Genomic DNA, 18789 nt, shown 5'->3' on the forward strand with positions numbered 1-18789 from the left:
CACCTTCCATCAAGACAATGACCCTAAGCACACAGCTTAAATAACAAAGGAGTGGCTTCAGAACAACTCTGTGACCATTCTTGACTGGCCCAGCCAGAGCCCTGACTTAAACCCAATTGAGCATCTCTGGAGAGACCTGAAAATGGCTGTCCACCAACGTTTACCATCCAACCTGACGAAACTGGAGAGGATCTGCAAGGAAGAATGGCAGAGGATCCCCAAATCCAGGTGTGAAAAAACTGTCAAAAGGGGGCTTCTACTCAATACTGAGCAAAGGGTCTGAATACTTATGACCATGTGATATTTCAGTTTTTCTTTTTAATAAATTTGCAAAAATTTCTACATTTCTGTTTTTTTGCAGTCAAGATGGGGTCAGAGTGTACTTTAATGAGAAAAAAAATGAACTTTTTAGAATTTACCAAATGGCTGCAATGAAACAAAGAGTGAAAAATTTAAAGGAGTCTGAATACTTTCCGTACCCACTGTAGATAAATGTAGAGTAATGCACCTAGGACGGAGTAATCCTATTGCTGCATATACATTAAATGGGAGTATATTCGGGACTACAGAACAGGAGAAGGACTTGGGTATTCTGGTTACAAGTAAGCTGAGCAGCAGTACTCAGTGTCAGGAAGCAGCTGCAAAAGCAAACAAGATTTTAGGGTGTATAAAAAGAGATAAAATCCTGCGATCCCAATGTACTGTTACCCTTTTATAAATCACTGGTGAGGCCACATCTAGAACATGGGATCCAGTTTTGGGCTCCTCATTTTAAAAAAGATATTCAGAAGTTAGAGTCAGTTCAAAGGCAGGCAGCAAGATTATTACAAGGTATGGAAGGCCTCTCATATGATGAGAGGTTGAAAAAGTTGAGCTTGTTTAGCTTAGAAAAACGACGCCTCAGAGGAGATCTCATTTACACATATAAATATATGTGTGGTCAGTACAAAGGACTGGCATATCACTTATTCCTTCAAAAGACCATACTAATGACCACGGGGCACTCATTACAGGTGGAAGAAATGCGATTCCTAAACAGGAAAGGGTTCTTTACAGTCAGAGCAGTCAGATTGTGGAATTCCCTACCACAAGAGGTAGTAACAGCAGATACTATAACAGCTTTCAAAAAAGGGCTGGATGATTTTCTTGATACACATAACATTGTGGGTTACAGTTAAATTGGACAAAATGTACAATAGGGGGAGGAAGGCTGAACTTGATGGACCTAGGTCTTTATTCAACCTACATTACTATGTAAAATGCTCTGTGTGTGAACACAGCCTAAAGGAATTTGTGTTTTTCCAAAATCTGCTACTTTGAATCTGGTAAATTTTGAATGTAGAGCTTGAGTTAAACATTTTCAGAGTATAAGTGACATGCTGTCCTTATTTACAGTGTTAGAGAGAAACAGATGTCACTTGAGGGCCTGGCTGGTTCTGCTCACCTGGTTGTCTCCTTATAATGCACACTGACAGTGAGCTCATTTTCTGGCTCGTCACTTTTAATTAGAGTTGGTGAGGGAGCGCACTGTCACTGTGCATTAAGAAGAATATTGCACAGAAAGAAGGGAGCTCGTGTTGAGCATATGTCAGAATTCACAACTGACATATGCTTAGTAGAGCAGGGGCTAGTCCAGCCCCTGAAACGGACATCAATGATGACAGTTTGTTTCAGTGTAGGGACCGCAGCCTCTGTCTCCTGATGCCATTCCATTTGAGTATCTCAGCATGCTCAAACAAAGCGTCATCAAAATGGAAATAGGTAAAAATAAATAAAGCAGTTAGATTAGAGAGGGAAAGGTAGGGACTTTTTAATTAAACCATATTAGAAAAACTATTATATAATTAAAATAAATAGACAATTAGGATAAAAATCAATATTAGTTTCAGACCCCCTTTAAGCCTTTTTATTATCTGGAGGCTTAAAGGAGATCTTCCTCCCCAGCTGGAGCAGGATTCTTCTTTGTGAAAAAAAAAAGTACGGTTCACTTTGACCTTGTATTGATTATAGGGGTCTCAACCAAATTATGATCAAGAATAAATATGTTCTACCTCTCATTTCCGAGTTGTTTGGTCGTCTTAAAGGTTCCAGAGTTTTCATGAAGCTCGACCTTCGGGGCATGCAACCTGATCCGAATACGCCAAGGAGATGAATGGAAGACTGCCTTTAATACCTGAGATGGCCATTATGAGTATCGGGTAATGCCCTTTGGACTTTGTAATGCCCCTGCCATCTTTCAAGAACTGGTAAACAACATCTTCTGGGACCTTCTCTACATGTGTGTGATAGTCTACTGACACGATACCTTGGTGTTCTCTCCCGATCTGCCTTCACACCGAAGGGATGTTCGCCAGGTCCTGCAGAGATTACGGAAGAACTGTCTGCATGCCAAATATGAAAAGTGCTACTTCGAGCAGACCTCTCTTCCGTTTCTTGGGTACATCATCTCCGAGACCGGCCTGAAAATGGATCCCGAGAAGGTATCCGCTGTCTTGAAGTGGCCCTGTCAAGACGGTCTGAAAGCTATCCAGCGGTTTCTTGCATTCATGAATTACTACCGCCAGTTCATTTTGCATTTCTCCTCTCAGACAGCTTCTATTTCTGCCCTGACCCGCAAGAGGGCCAATGCTAAGATATGGACTCCAGAGGCAGAATATGCCTTTGTGTCTTTAAAACAGGCCTTATCCTCAGCTCCTGTGCTGCATTGTCTGGACAATAACAAGCAGCTCTTTCTGGAGGTGAATGCTTCTTCCTCAGGGGCCGGAGCCGTTCTTACTCTGAAGTCTTCTTCTGGTCGCATGGTGACTTGCGGCTTCTTTTCCAAAATCTTATCAGCTCCAGAACGCAACTACTCTATAGGCGATCAAGAACTATTAGCGATTATACTGGCTCTGGAGGACTGGTGATTCTTGCCTGAGGGAGCAATGCATCCATCCAGTGGTTATCTACACAGACCTCAAGAATCTAGCCTATCTGCAGTCTGCACAGTGGCTTAATCCACGACCAGCCAGGTGGACTCTGTTCTTCGCCCGCTTCAATTTTACTCTCCATTTCTGGCTGACTGATAAGAACGTAAAGCCGGACGCACTCTCTAGATTTTTCCTGTCTTCTGACCAGGAGGATTAGCCCCAACACATCATTGAGCCCTCCAAAATTATTATGGTCGCTCTGTTTTATTTGTCTCGGCTCCCTTCCAGAAATATTTATATTGTCGAACCTGATAGGAAGCAGGTTCTTCTGTGGGGTCACTCGTCTAAGTTGGCTGGCTATGCCGGACAGAAGAAAATGGGTCTCCTCTTTTCCCGACAATATTGGTGGCCAACCATGCTCAAGGATATTGCGGATTTCGTCTCTGCCTGTCTCTCTTGTGCCCAGAACAAAACTCTGAAACAGCTTCTGACCAGTCGGCTACTTCCTTTGCACGTACCATCTGCTGCCTGGCAGCATATTGCAATGGATTTCATCACTGATCTTCCAGTATCGTCTGGGTGTAAAGTCATCTGGGTGGTTATGGATCTCTTCTACAAGAAGGCCCATTTCACTCCACTGTCGGGTCTCCCATCTGCTCCAGTGCATGCAGAAAAGTTTATTCTACATATTTTATGCCCCATGGTCTACTGCTCCATATTGTCTCGGATAGAGGCGTCCAGTTTACTTCTCATTTCTGGAGGGCCACCTACAAATTGCCAAATGTCACTCTGGATTTCTATTCGGCCTACCATCCTCAATCCAATGGCCAGGTAGAGCGGGTTAATCAGATCCTGACCAACTTCCTGCAGCACTTTGTCAATGCCCACCACAGTGACTGAGCCGAACTCCTGCCTTGGGCCGAATTCTCATACAACAACCATGTGTCACGGGTGTGTCAGAGGTGACAGACAGTCGCCCTGAAGTGGACTGAAGGAGATCTTTACATTTGGCATTGCAGACAGCTTCTTAGATAAGAGACTGTCTTTAGGACCGAGCGGCTATCTCTCTCTTGCTAATTAGCTCTCTGGCCTGGGTGTATATATACCTGGTGTGTCTGAAAGGGAGTCGTCGGCTATATCCATTTCTACTTGTGAAGCTTAGCAGGAGCAGTACTTCATCTTCTCTGGAGCTTGAGGCCGTGTGCTTATTTGGAGTTCATCTAAAGCTAGGCCATTTCCCCTGTTTTGTCCACCCTTGTTGTCTATAGAGTTTAGTGGAAGTTGACTAGTGCTCACCTCCTTCCATCCCTAGCCGTAGCCATACGCCAGGGAGAGTAGGGCGAGGCACGCATGCGGCGATTACTGATGGAGGCAATATGGTGACGTTAGACCAGACTAGGAGGTCTCCACGTCCTCCCTTTCCCTAGTGTCTGGGCTCCCTTTCCCTTTTCCCTCTGTGTGGCACTTAGTCTTCCCCACACCTGGCATGACATTATAGCTGGCCGAGCACGTTTTGAAAAGGAAAAAAAAAAGGGGAACCGACATTTTGTTTGTTTTTTTTCTTTGTGTGTTTTTGGGTGTGCACCTTTTTTTTCCTTTCTCCCTTTGCTATGGGTTCAGTTGCAGAGCTTGCAGAGCAATTCCGCTGTCTGTCTCTGGAGGTGAATGACCTCCGCTGTTAGGTTCAGCAGCAGCATCAGCGGTTACAGGTCGCCAATGTGGGAGTCTCTGCAGAAGGCCGGTCCAGCCTGAACCCAAGGTTGCCCTTCCGGACAGGTTTTCAGGAGGTAGGGACAAGTATTTTGTGTTTAAGGAGTCATGCAAATTGTATTTTAAACTTCATCCCTACTCCGGTAATGAGGAGCAACGGGTTGGTATTGTGATCTCTCTATTTCAGGGCGATCCTCAGTCATGGACGTTTTCGTTGCCGCAGGACTCGGTTTGTCTCCAATCTGTGGAGGGGTTTTTCGGAGCTCTGGCCCTCATCTATGATGACCCTGACCGAGTCGCCTTGGCTAAGTCTAGGCTACGTCGCCTTCAGCAGGGGATTTGGTCAGTGGAAACATACAGTTCGGAATTCCGTAGATGGGCAACGGATTCCAAATGGAATGACTCAGCCCTTAAAAGTCAATTTTGTGAGGGGCTTACTGACAGGTTGAAAGATGCCTTGGCTGTATATGAAACTTCTCAGTCCTTGGAGGCTGCCATGTCTTTGGCCATACATCTTGATAGACTCCTTTGGGATAGCAGGTGCGACCACCTTCTTCGGGGCCTTCTTGTCGGGGTTGTGTACCTTTGCCAGGAGAGCGGTCTGGGAGTGAACCAGTACTGGGGGAGGTGGAGGAACCCATGCAGTTAGGGGGTGTCTCTGTATTATACATCTCCCCAGAGATTCGCAAGAAAAAAGGCGTTTGTTTTTTTTTGTGGGAAAAACGGACACTTTGTGGGGACCTGTCCTTCAATTCCTAAGCAAAAGGAGAATCGATTAACTCTCGGTAGTCTGGAGTTGGATAAACAAGGGGTGCATTTGTGGCCAAACTGCAGTTACCGCTTTGTCCTGACAGCAGAGGTGGTGCTAGAGAGCAAACCTCAAAAAATTTCTGTGTTTGTTGACAGTAGAGCCGGAGTCGGCATGGTTGATGCTGATTTTGTGAAAACTCATGGTCTTGCTTGCTGTGCTTTAGATTAACCTATTCACATCTTTGCCATTGACTTGGCGCCACTTGCACAGAAAGCATTTACTCAGAATGTGCATAATATAAAACTGAGGGTGGGGTCAGTTCATTGTGAAATCATCCCTTGCTATGTTCTGGACAATCTTCCTACTCTGATTGTCTTGGGTATACCTTGGCTTGTTAAACATAATCCGTTGGTGGATTGACAAACTGGGGAGATTATTGAATGGGGAGATTACTGCCATGAGAACTGTCTAGATATTTCCATTGCTACTGTCTCTACGGAAATATTACCTGCTTTTCTGTCTGGTTTTGAGGATGTTTTTCTGAGAAGGAGTGTCAGGATTTGCCTCCTCAACGTGCATATGACTGTCCTATTAACCTGACACCCGGAGCTAAATTACCGAAGTCCAGACTGTATAATCTTTCTGGCCCTGAGAGATAAGCCATGAAGGATTTCATTGCGGAAAGTCTGGAGAACTGACATATCAGACCCTCATCTTCACCCGTGGCGGCAGGGTTCTTCTTTGTGAAGAAAAAAGATGGCGGTCTACGCCCCTGTTTAGATTTCCAGGAATTAAATCAAATTACCATCCATGATGCATATCCTCTTCCTCTGATTCCTGATTTGTTCAGCCAGGTTGTGGGACCTAAGGTATTCTCCAAGTTGGATTTAAGGGGAGCCTACAATCTGGTTAGAATCAGAGAACGGGACGAATAGAAGACAGCGTTCAATACCCCGGAAGGACATTTTGAGAGTAATGGTTATGCCTTTTGGTTTGACCAATGCACCTGTGGTATTCCAGCATTTCATAAATTATGTTTTCCATCATTTGGTGGGGAGGTTTGTGGTGGTCTATCTGGATGATATTTTGGTTTATTCACCTGATTTTGTGACTCATCGGGGGCATGTTAAGCAGGTGCTCCAGATATTAAGGGATAACAAACTTTATGCCAAACTAGAAAAATGTGTTTTCGCCGTTCAGGAGGTGCAGTTTTTGGGGTACTTGTTGTCATCTTCAGGTTTTCGGATGGATCTGGAGAAGATCCATGCAGTCCTTGACTGGGAATGTCCCGAGAACCTGAAGGCTCTACAACGTTTTCTGGGCATTACTAATTTTTACAGGAAATTCATCCAAAATTACTCTGTTATTGTGAAACCCCAAACTGACATGACTAAGAAGGGGTCAGGTTTTTTCTTCCTTAAAGAATCATTTTGCTACTGCACCTATACTCAGTCAACCCAATGTTTCTTAACCCTTTATTGTGGAGGTCGATGCTTCGGATGTTGGGGTTGGGGCTGTGTTCTCTCAGGGTTCGTCCCCTGATAAATGGCGTCCATGCGCTCTCTTTTCTAAAAAATTGTCTTCAGCTGAGAGAAATTATGACGTGGGTAATAGGGAACTTTTGACGATCAAATTGGCTTTCAAGGAATGGCAACATTGGTTGGAGGGGGCTCTTCATCCTATTACTGTTATTACTGACCATAAAAACCTGTCATCTCCAGTCAACTAAACGTCTCAACCCTAGGCAAGCCAGATGGTCCCTGTTTTTTACTAGGTCCAATTTTGTTGTCACTTTTCATCCAGGGGTCAAAAATGTCAAGGCTGATGCTTTGTCCCGGAGCTTCCCTGGTGGTGGTGACCATGAGAACCCTTCCCCGATATTACTGAAAGGGGTAGTCATTTCAGCTCTTTATCCTGAACTGAAGGGTGAGGTGTTTGAGGCTCAGGGGGACGCCCCTGCCACCTGCCCTTCAGGAAAGTTATTTGTACCATCTGATCTGCGCCGCAAAGTAATCAAGGAACATCATAACTCTGTGCTTGCTGGGCATCCAGGTAGTAAGGTAACCGCGGACCTCCTCTCTTGTCGTTTTTGGTGGCCAGGGTTGCATTGGGATGTAATTGAACATGTAGCTGCTTGTAGTATTTGCGTGCGTTCTAAGGTTTCGCATACCCGTCCGTCTGGTACTCTTCTTCCGCTACCTATCCCTAGTAGGCCATGGACACACTTGTCCATGGATTTTATTACTGACCCACCGGTTTCTGCAGGCAAAACGGTGATTTTGGTGGTAGTAGATAGGTTCAGTAAAATGGTTCACTTTGTCGCATTACCTGCAGAAATTAGATTGTGAAGCTTCATGGGGTTCCCTCCGATGTGGTGTCTGATCGGGGGATTCAGTTTGTTTCCAAGTTCTGGAAGGCATTCTGTTCTCGACTGGGGGTGCAGCTGTCCTTTTCCTCTGCATTCCACCCTCAGTCGAATGGTCAGACCAAGTGTGTCAATCAGAACTTGGAGACATACCCCAGGTGTTTCGTCTCCAAAAATCAGGAGGATTGGGCATCCTACTTACCGCTAGCAGAATTTGCCATCAATAATTATCGTTAAGAATCCACTGGCGGGTCACCGTTCTTTGGTGCATACATGGTAAAATAGCTGCTAGGAAACCACTGCTAAGGACAGGCAACAAGCAGAAGAGACTTGTTTTGGGCTAAAGAACACAAGGAATTGACATTAGACCAGTGGAAATCTGTGCTTTGGTCTGATGAGTCCAAATTTGAGATCTTTGGTTCCAACCACCGTGTCTTTGTGCGACGCAGAAAAAGTGAACGGATGGACTCTACATGCCTGGTTCCCACCGTGAAGCATGGAGGAGGAGGTGTGATGGTGTGGGGGTGCTTTGCTGGTGACACTGTTGGGGATTTATTCAAAATTGAAGGCATACGGAACCAGAATGGCTACCACAGCATCTTGCAGCGGCATGCTATTCCATCCGGTTTGCGTTTAGTTGGACAATCATTTATTTTTCAACAGGACAATGACCCCAAACACACCTCCAGGCTGTGTAAGGGCTATTTGACCAAGTAGGAGAGTGATGGGGTGCTATGCCAGATGACCTGGCCTCCACAGTCACCACACCTGAGCCCAATTGAGATGGTTTGGGGTGAGCTGGACCGCAGAGTGAAGGCAAAAGGGCCAACAAGTGCTAAGCATCTCTGGGAACTCCTTCAAGATTGTTGGAAGACCATTTCCGGAGACTACCTCCTGAAGCTCATCAAGAGAATGCCAAGAGTGTGCAAAGCAGTCATCAAAGCAAAAGGTGGCTACTTTGAATGAAGAACCAAGAATATAAGACATATTTTCAGTTGTTTCACACTTTTTTTTGTTAAGTATATAATTCCACATGTGTGAATTCATAGTTTTGATGCCTTTAGTGTGAATGTACAATTTTAATACTCATGAAAATACAGAAAAATCTTAAAATGAGAAGGTGTGTCCAAACTTTTGGTCTGTACTGTATATATATATATATATATATATATATATATATATATATATATATATATATATACATTTATATATTTTCAGTTCTTCAATACAAAACGTGAAGCTCATCTATTATATAGAGTCATCACAAACAGTGTGATCTATTTCAAGTGTTTACTTCTGTTAATGTTGATGATTATGGCTTACAGCCAATGAAAACACAAAAGTCATTATCTTAGTAAATTAGAATAATTAACAAAAAACACCTTCAAAGGCTTGCCACGCTTGCTGACTTGACAGATATCCAGAAGGCAGTCATTGGCACACTAAGTAAATTCAAAGTATATTTTGCATTTCATTTGGAAATCAAGGTCCCAGAGTCTGGAGGAAGAGTAGAGAGGCACACAATCCAAGCTGGATTGAAAGATGCAAGAGTCTGTCTGGATCCCAGAAACTCACTCAGCTTTTATGCACACACGCTGATTACAAGCAAACAGGTCACAGGTGAGGATGTTACGTTTAGTAGCCATTCAAACCCATTTGTGTCAAATTCTGAGCATGTTATCAGGCCAAAATCACTAGGCTATGTGAACTTTTGATCAGGGTCATTTGGATGTTTTTGGTTGTCATTAAGATTTAAAAAGAGAAAACACAGTAGTTTGACAATAAATGGCTTCACCCAACCAATAACCATGAGTGGAGAAAAAGTTTTTTTGTTATCATTCATATTCTCTGAAACAATGCCAAGAAAGGAAAAATTCTGCTGGGGTATGTAAACTTTTGAGCACAACTGTATATTGTGCAGTATACAGCTATTAATAAATACGAGTCCCTATATACAAGGGCTGTATGGGATATCATTATAACTGTAGATCTCATATTAGGTATTATATGTATCACATAGTGATTCTATAAAGGATTTTTCTCAAAAATATTTTTATATATCAAGTGCAAGATAAAGAAATATAAAATATACAATAAGGAGCAGCTCCAAAGGAACCAAAATTTGTAAATATGATTATTATCAAAAATCCAAACATATATTCCAGATCTCATGACTTGACGATGTGGCTTCACAAGTAGATGGAAAAATAGGCAAATGTCCAGAGAAAAAGCCAGATGTCTTCAGATGACTCAGCCCTTACCATCAACCATTACTGGGGACGGTGGTAGAGGTGAGGGCTCAAGAGGTTCCACATACTTCTTGAGTAAGGACCTGTGGAACACTTTGTGGACCTTAAAGGCCTGAGGAAGTTCAAGACGAAACGCTGCTGAGTTAATGACGACGGTTATTTTATAGGGACCAATAAATCTAGGTCCCAGTTTCCAAGAAGGAACTATCAATCTTATATTCCTGGTAGACAACCGCACAAAGTCATTCACATTCAGGTCCGGATCTGGCAAGCGGTTTCTGTCAGTCTTATGTTTATACCTGTCTCCCATTATCTTTAAATTACTCAGAACACCGTGCCATACCAAGGAGAGCGACAAAGCAAACCGTTCCTCCTTAGGAGCTCCTGAAGCTCCTTCCCCACTGAAGGTACCAAATTGTGGGTGATAACCATATGCACCGAAGAACGGTGACCTGCCAGTGGATTCTTGACGATGATTATTAATGGCAAATTCTGTCAGCAGTAAGTAGGATGCCCAATCCTCCTGATTTTCGGAAACAAAACACATGAGGTAGGTCTCCAAATTCTTATTGACATGCTCGGTCTGTCCATTCGACTGAGGTTGGAAGGCAGAGGAAAAAGACAGTCGAGAACAGAAAGCCTTCCAGATCTTGGAAACAAACTGGGTCCCCCGATCTGACAACACACGATTCACGATCTCACTGATGAACACCTGAGCAAGTGTCTTGACATTTGGAAGTGCAGGCAATGCGACAAAGTGAACCATTTAATGAACCTATCTACTACCACCAAAACCACAGTTTTGCCTGCAGAAACCGGTAGGTCAGTAATAAAATCCATGGACAAGTGTGTCCATGGCCTACTAGGGATAGGTAGCAGAAGAAGAGTACCAGACGGACGGGTATGCAAAACCTTAGAACGTGTGCAAATGCTACAAGCAGCTATGTGTTCAATCGCATCCCAATGCAACCCCGACCACCAAAAACAACGAGAGAGGAGGTCCGCAGTTGCCTTACCACCTGGATGTCCAGCAAGCACAGAGTTATGAAGTTCCTTAATTACTTTGCAGCACAGATTAGATGGAACAAATAACCTTCCTAAAGGGCAGGATGCAGGGGTGCTCCCCTGAGCCTCCAGCGCCTCATTCTCCAGTTCAGGATACAGTGAAGAAATGACTAACCCTTTCTGTAATATCGGGGCTGGGTTCTCATGGTCACCACCACTAGTGAAGCACCGGGACAAAGCATCAGCCTTGAAATTTTTGACCCCTGGACAACAAACTTGAACCTAGTAAAAAATAGGGACCATCTGCCTTGCCTAGGGTTGAGACGGTTAGCTGACTGGAGATATGACAGGTTCTTATGGTCAGTAATAACAGTAATAGGATGGACAGCCCCCTCCAACCAATGTCGCCATTCTTCGAACGCCTCGACATCCGAATCATCAACCTCCACAATAATGGGCTGGGAAACATCGGGTTGACTGCGTATAGGTGCAGTGGCAAAATGATTCTTTAAGGAAAAAAAGCCTGGAGGGAAGCATCCGACCATTTGGAAAAATCAGACCCCTTCTTAGTCATTTAAGTAAGGGGTTTCACAATTACTGAGTAATTTTTAATGAATTTCCTGTAAAAATCAGTAAAGCCCAGAAAACGTTGTAGAGCCTTCAGGTTCTCGGGACGTTCCCAATCAAGGACTGCACGGATCTTCTCCAGATCCATCCGAAAACCCGAAGATGACAGCAAGTACCCCAAAAACTGCACCTCCTGAACAGCAAAAACATATTTTTCCAGTTTGGCATAAAGTTTGTTATCCTTTAATAACTGGAGCACCTGCTTAACATGCCCCCGATGTGTCTCAAAATCAGGTGAGTAAACCAAAATATTGTCCAGATAGACCACTACAAACCTCCCCACCTAATGATGGAAAATATAATTTATGAAATGCTGGAATACCGCAGTGCATTGGTCAAAACAAAAGGCATAACCAGACTCTCAAAATGTCCTTCCGGGGTATTGAACGCTGTTTTCCATTCGTCCCCTTCTCTGATTCTAACCAGATTGTAGGCTCCTCTTCAATCCAACTTAGAGAATACCTTAGCTTCTGCAATCTGGCTGAAAAAATCAGGAATCAGAGGAAAAGGATATGGATCACGGATGGTAATTTGATTTAATTCCCGGAAATCTAAACAGGGACGTAGACCGCCATCTTCTTTCTTCACAAAGAAGAACCCTGCCGCCACGGGCGAAGATGAGGTTCTGATATGTCCCTTCTCCAGACTTTCCGCAATGAAATCCTTCATGGCTTGTTTCTCAGGGCCAGAAAGATTATACAGTCTGGACTTCGGTAGTTTAGCTCCGGGGGTCAGGTTAATAGGACAGTCATATGCACGATGAGGAGGCAAATCCTGACACCCCTTCTCAGAAAATACGTCCTCAAAACCAGAAAGAAAAGCAGGTAATATTGTAGTAGAGACAGTAGCAAGGGAAATATCTAAACAGTTCTCATGACAGTAATCTTCCCATTCAATAATCTCCCCAGTTTGCCAATCCACCAACGGATTATGTTTAACAAGCCAAGGAATACCCAAAACAATAGTTGTGGGAAGATTGTCCAGGACATAGCAAGGGATTATTTCACAATGAACTGACCCCACATTCAGTTTTACATGATGTACAATGTGAGTAAATGCTTTCTGTGCAAGTGCGGCCGAGTCGATGGCGAAGATGGAAATAAGTTTAGCTAAAGAACAGCAAGCAAGACCATGAGTTTTCACAAACTCAGCATTAACCATGCTGACTCCGGCTCCACTGTCAACAAACACAGAAATTTTCTCAGTTTTGCTTTCTAGCACCACCTCTGCTGTCAGGACAAAGTGGGAACTGCAGATTGGCAACAAAGACACCCCTTGTTTATCCAACTCCAGACTACCAAAATCAAGTCTCCTTGTTTAGGAATTGAAGGACAGGTCCCAACAAGATGTCCCTTTTTCCCACAAAAAAAAATATGCCTTTTTTCTTGCGAATCTCCGGGGAGATGTATGATGCAGAGACACCCCCTAACTGCATGGGTTCCTCCACCTCCCCCAGTACTGGTTCACTCTAGACCGCTCCCCCAGCATAGGTACACAACCCCGACAAGAAGGCCCCGGAGAAGGTGGTCTCACCCATCTATCCCGAAGGCATCTATCAAGACATATGGCCAACGACATGGCAGCCTCCAAGGACTGAGGGGTTTCATATACTGCCAAGGCATCTTTCAACCTTTCAGTAAGGCCCTCACAAAATTGACTTCTAAGGGCTGAGTCATTCCATTTGGAATCCGTTGCCCATCTACGGAATTCCGAACTGTATGCCTCCACTGACCGATTCCCCTGCTTAAGGCGGCATAGCCTAGACTCAGCCAAGGCAACTTGGTCAGGGTCATAATAGATGAGGGCCAGTGCCCCGAAAAACCCCTCCACAGACTGGAGACAGACCGAATCCTGCGGTAAAGAAAACGCCCACAACTGAAGATTTCCCTGCAGTAGAGAGATCACAATTCCAACCCGTTGATCCTCATTCCGGAGTAGTAAGGACGAAGTTTAAAAAACAGTTTGCAGGCCTCCTTGAAAACAAAAAACTTCTCCCTATCTCCTGAAAACCTGTTCAGGAGGGCAACCTTGGGTTCAGGCTGGACAGGCCTATCTGCAGAGACCGCCACATTGGCGACGTGTAGCCGCTGATGCTGCTGCTGAACCTCACAGCGGAGGTCATTCATCTCCAGAGACACACAGTGGAACTGCTCTGCGAGCTCTGCAACTGAACCTATACCAAGTAGAAAGGAAAAAAAAGGTCCACATCCAAAAACACAAAGAGAAAAAAAAAAGTGTCAGTTTTGTTTTTTTTTCCTTTTCAAAATGTGCTCGGCCAGCAATAATGTCACACTAGGTGTGGGAAATACTAAGTGCAACACAAAGGGAAGAGGGAAATGGAGCCCAGACTCTAGGGAAAGGTGGGAGTGGAAACCTCCTAGGCTGATCTAGTGTCACCCTGTCTCCACTAACGTCCCTCTATTGGTTCTTCACAAATTACCGCACGTGTACTTCGCCCTGTCTTTCCCTGGCGTTAGGCTCAGGCTACGGAAGGGAGGGGATTAGCGCTAGTCGATCCCCACTGAACAATAAAGACAACAAGGGGGGGACAAACAAGGGAAAATAGCTTAGCTTTAGTCGACTCCAGACAAATGCGCACACGTCCTCTAACACCAGAGAGGAAGAAGTACTGCTCTTGCTCAAGCCTCCACAAGGAGTAATGAATATCGCACCTCCCTCTTGCACACAGCAGGTATTTATACACCCAGGCCAGGGTGTTAATTAGCCAGAGGAAGGTAGCCGCTGGGTCCTAGAGATACTGCTTCTAAGAAGTTGACTGTAATGCCAAACTAAGATATCTCCTGCAACCAACTGCAGCGTGACTGTCTGTAACTTCTGACACACCCGTGACAGGAGGGGGATGAGTGCTAGTCAATCCCCAGTGACCACTAAAGATAACAAGGGGGGACAAACAAGGGAAGATAGCTTATCTTTTAGTCGACTTCAGACGAATGAACACCCGTCCTCATAGCACCAGAGAGGATGAAGTAATGCACTAGCTCCGAGCCTTCACAAAGGGTAATGTGAGTATCGCCGGCACCTCCCTCTAGCAGACAGCAGGTATTTATACACCCAGGCCAGGGTGTTAATTAGCCAGAGGAAGGTAGCTGCTGGTTCCTAGATAGACAGCCTCTAAGAAGATGTCTGCAATGCCAAACATAGAGATCTCCTGCAACCAACTGCAGGGCGACTGTCTGTCACTTTGACACACCCGTGACACCTGGCCTCTTTACAGATTCCTAATTATTTTCATGTGTCTCCCCTCAAGCCTCTTATCCTCAGTTCCTTTTTCAAAGATCTTGGTACCACTCCCGCTCCAGTCAGCACTGAAGACATTTTCGAGGTAGAGAACATTCTGGCCACCAAGAGGGTAAGAGGAAAAACCTTTTTTCTTGTGGATTGGAAGGGGTTTGGTCCTGAGGAGAGGTCCTGGGAGCCCAGGGAAAACATTAATGCCCACCTGCTCCTGGAGAAATTTCTTGCGGGCTTAAAAAAAGAGGGGTAGTAAAGGAAGAGGTACTGTAGGGTTGGCGTCCCTGCACGCTGCCTATCTCACCGACGCAGCTACGATCCCACACTTCCTTCTCCTTCCTTGGCTGCTTCAGCCCGAGATATGCGCATGGCGCTCAGCTCCCCGGGCACTGTGCTTAGGGAGCCCGCTCCCTCTTTCTTAAAAGGTCCCCGCACGCCTTCCTAAAGTGTCCCCAGCCAATGGCTGGGAGACACTTACTATTTAAGGCAACTCCAGGTGCAACTTTGTTAGTCTGTTCTTAACCCGCTTGCTAGTTCTCAGATCCCCAGTGCTCATATCTCATTATACCTGTCCTGTATATCCATGCTCACCTGCCTGCCTGTATATCAGCCGTGCCAGCCAGCCTGTATAACAGCCGTGCCCACCTGCCTGCCTGTATATCAGCCGTGCCTGTCAGCACTTGCGTGTCTGTATACCAGCCGTGCCCGTCAGCAACTGTCTGCCTGTATACCAGCTATGCCTGTCAGCACCTGCCTGCCTTTATACCAGCCGTGCCCACCAGAACCTGTCTGCCAGTATATTAGTCGTGTCCGCCAGCACCTGCCTGCCTGTGTGTCAGCCGTGCCAGTCACTATACCTGCCGTGTCTGCTTGTACTTGCCAAGTCTACTCATTCCTAGCCATTCCAGCCTCCTGTCCCTTGGGGGTCAGCTGCCGTGCATCCGAGGTCTGTCCTGGCGTAGCACCTGCTTCCGCCCCCTCGGCTTACCTCGATCATGGTATTGTCAGCTGAGGTCAAACTTGATGTGGCATCTAGTCATCTCCATGGTCTCCTCGGGTCACGGCACAGTGGTTCCACCACCCAGTTTGTAGCAAATACACATAACATTGTGAGTTATATTTAAATTAGTGACAAAATGTACAATTGGTGGAGAATCTGATGGACCTAGGTATTTTTTCAACCTATGTAACTAAGTACGTACTGTTAGAGAATATGCCGCCTACTTCCTAAAAACAGAAGATAAGTGCCGAGTAAAGAACATACGCAGCAGAGAGATAAACCCTAGCTGGTCTTTCACTGACTGGCTTAAACTACAGCAGAAGGGCTGGACATCCAAATGAGACTATCAACTGCTGGAAATACCAGCAGGGGGAAAATTTATAAAGCCACACCCGAAAGGTGATAGGGCAGACAAATTAGTAAATGAAAACACCTGTTACCCTAAAAAGACTGAAGCAAGGATAAAAGAAACTAAACACCCAGAGAAAAGGTGTATCTGCTGTGGCTCTGCAATAAGATGGAGAGGGGGCGCCAACAGCGCTGTTACCCAGACAAGTAGTGGTATAAAGCAAAAAGGATGCTCACCTTGATGGTATAGTAGAGTGCTGCAGGAGACACCAAACCTCAAGGGTCCGAGTACCATGAATTGTGGATGCAAGAAAGTGCCAATGATTCCGCGCTTCTCCGGCTAAAATCAGACCCGTTTCGTGGACGTCTACAAGCTATGCACTGATGAAGTGGACAGGACGTCCACGAAACGCGTCTGAGTTTAGCTTATAAATAAATGGTCTCTTAACCAAGCACTGGTTATTACATCCCTTCTTTGACCCGGAGGAGCGCGGAATCATTGGCACTTTCTTGCATCCACAATTGCTGAGGCTCAGCAGACAGAGAAGCCAACCACAAAGCACAGGCTCAAGGGTTCGAACTCAAACGCATGACAATTTGTCAATAGAAGTATGAAATGTTTATATTTGCAGACCTCGTGCAACTGATGACTTGCGTTGGCCAGACCAGATGTTTGACAGTTCATTAAAGGAGACCACCAGGCAAAAATCTTTTTACCAAACGATAGCTTGAAGGGGATTATTATTATTATTTATTATTATAGTGCCATTTATTCCATGGCGCTTTACATGTGATAGGGATATACATAACAAAAGCATTTACATAATCTTAACAAAACGAGTCAGCGACTGGTACATGAGGAGCGAGGACCCTGCCCGCGAGGGCTCACATTCTAGAAGGGATGGGTGAGGATACATTAGGTGAGGGTAGAGCTGGTCGTGCAGCGGTGGTTACTGCAGGTTGTAGGCTTGTCGGAAGAGGTGGGTCTTCAGGTTTCTTTTGAAGGTTTCCATGGTCGGCGAGAGTCTGATGTGTTGGGGGTAGAGAGTTCCAGAGTAGGGGGGATGCACGGGAGAAATCTTGTATACGATTGTGGGAGGAGGAGATAAGAGGGGAGTAGAGAAGGAGATCTTGTGAGGATCGGAGGTTGCGTGCAGGTAGGTAACGGGAGACTAGGTCACAGATGTATGGGGGAGACAGGTTGTGGATGGCTTTGTATGCCATGGTTAGAGTTTTGAACTGAATTCTCTGGGCAATGGGGAGCCAGTGAAGAGATTGACAGAGAGGAGAGGCCGGGGAATAGCGGGGGGACAGGTGGATTAGTCGAGCAGCAGAGTTTAGGATAGATTTGAGGGGTGCAAGAGTGTTGGAAGGGAGGCCACGGAGCAGGAGGTTGCAGTAGTCGAGGCGGGATATGATGAGGGCATGCACTAGTGTTTTTGCATTGTCTTTGCTGAGGAATGCACGGATCCGGGAGATGTTTTTGAGTTGGAGTCGGCAGAAAGTGGAAAGGGCATGGATATGTGGCTTGAAGGAGAGATCAGAGTCCAGGGTTACTCCAAGGCAGCGAGCTTGTGGGACTGGGGAGAGTGAGCAGACATTGACGTTGATGGCTAGGTCAAATGGGGGATGTGAATGAGAGGGTGGAAAGATGATGAACTCTGTTTTATCCATGTTGAGTTTTAGAAATCTGTCAGAGAAGAAGGATGAGATGGCGGACAGACATTGTGGGATTTTGGTTAGTAGGGAGGAGATATTGGGTCCAGAGAGGTAGATCTGTGTGTCGTCAGCATAGAGGTGATACTGAAAACCGTGAGACTCTATGAGCTGTCCCAGGCCAAAGGTGTAGATGGAGAAGAGCAGAGGTCTTAGAACTGAACCTTGGGGGACACCGACAGATAGGGGGCAAGATGAGGAGGTGGTGCGTGAGTGGGAGACGCTGAATGTCCTGTCTGTTAAGTATGAGGAGATCCAAGATAGAGCCAAGTCCGTGATGCCAAGAGATGAGAGAATCTGGAGTAAGAGGGAATGGTCCACTGTGTCAAAGGCAGATGACAGGTCCAGAAGGAGGAGGATGGAGTAGTGTCGCTTGGATTTGGCATTTAGTAGGTCGTTGGTGACTTTGGTCAGGGCAGTTTCAGTCGAGTGATGCGGTCGGAAGCCAGATTGCAGGCGGTCGAAGAGGGAGCAGGAGGAGAGGTGGGAGGACAGTTCAAGGTGGACATGTTGTTCTAGTAGTTTTGATGCAAAGGGGAGGAGTGATATGGGGCGGTAGCTAGTCAGAGAGGAAGGGTCAAGGGAGGGCTTTTTGAGGATAGGTGTGATTGCGGCATGTTTGAAACATGAGGGGAAGACACCGGTTGTTAGTGACAGATTGAAGAGGTGGGTTAGGGTTGGGATGAAGACTGTGGTAAGGTTAGTGATGAGGTGGGATGGGATTGGGTCAAGTTCACAGGTGGTGAGGTGTGATTTGGAGAGTAAAGAGGAGACTTGACCTTCTGTAATGGTGGAGAAGTGGGGTTTGGAGGAGGAGGGTTGAGTAGATATGAGGAGGGGTTGTGTGGACTTTAGGC

This window comes from Phyllobates terribilis, unplaced genomic scaffold, assembly GCF_046119375.1.
Source record: "Phyllobates terribilis strain yellow unplaced genomic scaffold, ASM4611937v1 Scaffold_1__5_contigs__length_1240528914, whole genome shotgun sequence".
In the NCBI taxonomy this organism is placed as follows: domain Eukaryota; kingdom Metazoa; phylum Chordata; class Amphibia; order Anura; family Dendrobatidae; genus Phyllobates; species Phyllobates terribilis.